The sequence below is a fragment of the Nyctereutes procyonoides genome, unplaced genomic scaffold, assembly GCF_905146905.1.
Source record: "Nyctereutes procyonoides isolate TBG_1078 unplaced genomic scaffold, NYPRO_anot_genome, whole genome shotgun sequence".
Taxonomy (NCBI): Eukaryota; Metazoa; Chordata; class Mammalia; order Carnivora; family Canidae; genus Nyctereutes; species Nyctereutes procyonoides.
Genome location: NW_026575052.1, coordinates 24,994,816 through 25,000,815, shown reverse-complemented (window position 1 = coordinate 25,000,815; position 6,000 = coordinate 24,994,816).

Sequence of the window (6,000 nt, the reverse complement as noted above, 5' to 3'; positions counted from 1 at the left end):
GGCAATGCCCAAGTCCATACCTTGGTCACTCTGTCAGGGTCCCTCTCCCAGATGTACACATGTGGTCCTGAAGAAAACTAGATTCCCAGGAGTCTCTCCAGTCCATCAGGATTCAGTAGTTCTTGGGTGGGGCCTGGGAATCCAGATTTTAATTCACACCAAGTGAGTCTCCTGATGCTATAACCAGAGCATCACGTCTCATTTTAACATACTGCCTCATTTTAAGACATCAAATGTAAAAAAAAAAAAAAAAAAAAAAAAAAAAAAAAGAAAGAAAGAAAGAAAGAAAAGAAAAGAAAAGACACCAAATGTAGAGCCTGCCCAGCAAACACAGATCTCTATGTCCTTCCTCTTTTCTCTCTCCAACACCTGAACTCAGCCATGCCTTTAAAAGGTGTTAGCCAGGGCCAGCCCAGTCTTCACGTCTTGGGGGAAAAAAAGCATAATTGCTCTGTTTTGTACTCAAGGAAATGGGAGGTCGGAAATGCATTGTGATTGGGCATTTTGGGGGAAAACATGTAGAAAAAACCCCCAAATCAAACACTAGAGCAGTTGCCATTGAGAATTATTCAAGTTCTACTCAAATATATGAGAGTTTCAGAGTATTCCTTAGCCCGAATGTCCTATGGGAGGAGATGCTATTCCTGTTGCCTTTATTTTTGTAATTCTCATCTTATGACCAGGACTAGGGTAAATAACTTGAGACAACATGCTGTGATGGAAAAGCGCCAGACTGAGACGCAGGAGAATGGGCACCCCTGCTAAATGACATCCTCAAAAAAAGCATCCTCAGAAAACCCAAGATGGATGGGAAGTGACAAGTATGGGGCTCAGGCCTCTTGTTTTCCAGGCTCTGAAATGGGTGGTAAGCAGACACAGCCCCCTCCTAAGCCCCTGCAATCTCTGGCAACTGTGAATTAAACAAATCAAATTAACAAACTAACACAAACAAAGAACCAAAAATAAATAAATAAATAAAAAGGACAAGTACTTGCAGCACTTCTAACCTACATCATGCCCAGTTCTGAAACCCTTCCTAGTAGGTCAGCACTGACATATTTTTCTGAGAAGGCATTCAGCCAATGTGCTTTGGGTCTCTCTCTGTGCCAGGAAACGAGGGTAGGAGATGGAGACAAAATTTCCTGAGTCTTCCCTAATCCCACTGAAAACAAAGCTGAAACAAACAAAATATTCTGACCTTAAGTGTTTACAGTCTAGTCGAGGGTGAGGGGAAGGTAATAAATGAGTCACATAAATAATGGATACATATTATAATATATATTGAACCAATATATAGGAACTCCAATAATATGCTAATAATATAGGCATAATATTGGGACAGGCGTGAGTGCCATGAAGAAGACTGGGTGGTACCATGAGCATGTAGATCAGGAAAGCTTCCTGGAAGAGGTGACAACAGAGCTGAGAAGGGAAAGGAATCTTGGAACTTATGGCTCTTTGTGCCTTAGGACATCTTTGTGCCTTAGGACATAATGGTTGTGGTCTAATCTGATTTTCAGTAAGTGGAAAATCCAAAAGAAAATAACTCAAAAGTGAAATAATCTTTGTTCACAATCACTAAACTTGCTCTAATTCCAGCAGACCTGAGCAGTCATATCAGCCTGAGCCACCTCACACAGCTCACAAGAGCTAATTGCTAAAGTTTCAGGAATTTTGAGTGGTTGTAAAACATAATCATTATTAAAAATTGAACTATATGTGTGCCTTGGTGGCTCAGTCAGTTAAGCATCTGCTTTTGGCTCAGGTCATGATCTCAGGGTCCTGGGATCAAGTCCTGCATTGGGCTCCCTGCTCTGTGGGGAGCCTGCTTCTCTCTCTCTCTCTCTCTCTCTTTAAGAAATAAAAGTCTTAAAAAATTAAACTTTAAAATTTAATTTTAAAATTTAAAAATTAAATATAACCTTTTGGTTGAGTAAGTTCTACTAAAAACAAAGCTAATATATACTTAAAACTCATCGCTTCCCAGTTATTTGTACTATGTCAATGGTCTTGAGATTGTTTTCATCTATTGTGTGTATGTGGTGGAAATGCCATACACCTATTCCAACTGTGAGTCTCTTCCCGATTTCTTGCTCGGTGAAGGCATACTGGGGACGTGAAATCAGTCATGACAGTATTTACACCACAGAAATCAGCCAACGCTAGAAGTCAGGGCTTCCTTTTACTCCATCCTAGAAAGCCTGCCAGTCATGCAACCAAGGCACCACTGCCTGGCACTGTCCTTCGGAGTCACTCACTCTAGGTGATCCCTGAACCCTTAGCGGGGTCACTGGGTTGACTGCAATCAGAGAACCCAGTGGAAGAGTCACAGCTCAGTCATCGAGGAGCACTCAGGTACACGCAGTAGCATGAAGGAGATAAACGTCAGTGAGGAAGGGCGCAGCATGGAGACCTTGCCATCTGAGAAATGGCCTTCTGACTCAGCTGGAGCTGGCATCGTCGGATGCCTTGCTGGATGGCAGGTCATTCTGCAGCAGAACTAAATGAGCCAGTGGACGTTCCCTCTTTGCTGAAAAGAAGGTGGAAGTCAACAGGTGCTGAGACAAGAAAGAGAGAGGTGAGAAAGTTGTCAAAAGAGAGAGTAGAGGCAGAGGTTTGTGGCCAGCTCTCCCTGGGGAAGTCTATAACCACTGTTCAAACAAATAGAGTAATTCGTGCTTACAGCTTAAGAAATTCAAAACCAAGATTGATGGGAGGTGACAAGTAGAATCATCTCTCTCTCCATCCACTCCCCAGCTGTGGTTTTCTATGTCTTCCAGACCTTTCTATGCTGATGTCACATTTTTTTCTCTCCCCACTCCAATTCTCTATGAGTTGGTCAGTAAGCTGCTTTTACTTACTGTATTTGACTCTTTTCTTCATATCTTCAGTTTGTCTTCTTGTTTTGCCACACAAAATATTTTTATGTGGTCAAATTTATCTAACTTTTTTTAATGATTGATTGATTGATTGATTGATTTATGATAGACACAGAGAGTGAGAATGAGAGAGAGGCAGAGACACAGGCAGAGGGAGAAGCAGGCTCCATGCACTGGGAGCCCGATGTGGGACTCGATCCTGGGACTCCAGGATCGCGCCCTGGGCCAAAGGCAGGCGCCAAACCGCTGAGCCACCCAGGGATCCTCAGATTTATCTATATTTTATTGAATCATTTCTTGGTGGCATGCTACATAGAGAATAGCCTTCTATTGCCCTTTCGGTAAGACAAAATTATTTAGGCTCCCTTTCAGTTCTTTTCTTTTATGGTTTCATATTTTATAGCTGAATATCCGAGACATCTGTAATAGTTGTAAAAAAAACTCATTAATGATTAATTTAATTTTTCTCCCAAATAGCCAGTTTTCTCAGCACTGTTTATTAAATAAGCCATAGTTTCTCCATCAGTTTGACATGGCACTTTTTTTATTTTTTTTATTTTTATTTTTATTTATTTATTTATGATAGTCACAGAGAGAGAGAGAGAGGGAGGCAGAGACACAGGCAGAGGGAGAAGCAGGCTCCATGCACCGGGAGCCCGACGTGGGATTCGATCCCGGGTCTCCAGGATCGCACCCTGGGCCAAAGGCAGGCGCCAAACCGCTGCACCACCCAGGGATCCCAACATGGCACTTTTATTATGTGTAAGATCCCCATATGTATTTAGGTTGGCTTCTTTTGGTGATGACTTTTTTTTTTAAGTGGGCTCCACACCTACCATGGGGCTTGAACTCATGACCCTGAGATCAAGATTTGCATGCTCCACCAAATGAGCCAGCCCAGCACCCTGGGCTTGACCTCTTTAAATTCTCTTTCATTGACCGGCCCACCTGGCTTTGCACTAGGCCCACCCTATTTTAATTATTGCAACTTTTAAATATATTTTAATACCTAGTCATGCTTCTCTTCACTATTTTTATTTTCAGAATTTTCCTGGCTATAAGACTGTCTTTCCATATGAATTTTGATATCCTTTTGTCAAGTTGTTCCAAAAAATTCCTATGAAATTTTAAGTTAATAACACCCCCTTGATGATGTGTTAATTAACTCAGTAGGGAGAATCCTTTCATACATTGTGTCTGTATCAAATCATCACATCGTAGACTTTAAATATTACAGTTTTGTCAATTATACCTCAATAAAGTTGGAAAAATTCACCTCCTTCTTTGAAAAGTTCTTTTGACCCATTTTCTCATTTTATTCATAATAATGATGCCGGTAATCCAAGGCCACCTGTACAGGTTTAAAAAAATCTGTCAGGGGCAGCCCGAGTGGCCCAGCGGTTTAGCGTTGACTTCAGCCCAAGGCATGATCCTGGGGTCCCGGGATCGAGTCCCACATCGGGCTCCCTGCATGGAGCCTGCTTTTCCCTCTGCCTGTGTCTCTGCCTTTCTCTCTCTTTCTGTGTCTCTCATGACCAAATAAATAAAATCTTTAAAAAGAAAACAAACCTATCAGACTCTTGACACTTGCCACAGTCACCTAGCTAACACAGGGGCAGTGTCCTAAGGCTGAAACCCAAAGTTTGTTTGTTTTTTAAATTTTTTAAAAAATTTTTCCCAAAAAAAAATTTTTCCCCAAAGTTTTTATGACTCTAAATCCAGAGCTCTTTACGTCATCTCCAGAGAACTATCGATGAAGGAACCAGTTAAGAAAAGTGAGGAAAAAAATATAGTCATTTAAATCGAGAGCCAGGAAAGAGATCAGCCAAGCTGAATTCATTTGGAATCCAGGTGTGTGTTGAATTCTGCAACGCATCATGTCAAATGCGGCCACCTGTCCACCTATACCATTCAATGCTGCCCTGTCTCTGGTTTGTTCCCATAAGCAACTATGCAGGGGTCATTAGCAGCAAAGACTCTAGAACTTCTTGCTAATATTATGTATTAGGTACAACCACGTTGCTGCTTTGGGCTGCTTACTTAAGAATGGAGAGAAAAAAAATAACACTGAGACTTTGATCTCGTGCTTTAAATCTGGCTGTTATAAATAGATAGAATTTCAGCTTAAATATACTAATGATTTTTTTCACTATGCAAATTATATCGGTTCCTTAGCAACAGAACAAATAAGTGTTTCTCCTCTAATTCTGCGTATGTTAGTTTAGAGAAGGCACACAATAAGTTAATTAGAGAGTGGTTGAGGGTGATTTGTAAATGTCATATTAACATGCTGCTTGCTTTTGTAGCACCCAAAGACTTTAAAATATATGGATGCCATTTCTGGCATGGTTGATTCTTTTGTGTGTGTGTGTGCCTCTAGAACCTTTTCCCTAACTAATATTCGGAATAAAGGCTTGAAAGTGGCATGTGATGCTTTTGGTTGCAGCTTCCAATTGCAGAAGTGCTCAGTTTTGAGGAAAGTAGATCTGCAAACATTGAACCTGAAAATAAAGGTAAATCACAGAAATACACTGCAATCCCAGTGTATCACAGGTCTCCTTAAAAGCCTTTGACTTCATGGGGAGAGAACTGAACAATGACTTATCCAAGAGCCCAGTGTCTGTGGTTGGCTGAGCTTCTAACCAAACCCAAGACTCCCTGATCCGTCCGCCAGCCCCTTCTCATTTCAAGGTTTGCCCCTATGTTTCTTAGGTCGCCAGCTCTTTACTGTTCATTGATAAGGCTTTGTTCATACTTCTGTCTGTTTTCTATTCACCTTGGACTTGATTTTTTCCAAAAGTTACCCTCTTTCCTCTCTGCCCACCACAAATGACTGGTCTGCATTACATCTGATTCATGAACCCTCTCTAGGCAGGGGAGTAATGAGAAGGAGTGAGTTGGGGGAGTTATCATATCTGGGACAACTTCTGAGTAGAAAAGCTGAAAAGAACTTTGAGAGAAAGAACAACAACAAGAAATTAACTGATTAAAACAGCCACTTGTTTTCTATTTTAGTTATTTTAGTTGAACAATTTAAAAAGTTTGGGTGTGTTTCTATCTGTGTAAGCCACCACTCTTATTTTGACTGTTAAAACATGTAAAGCAAAGACCACCTTTATAG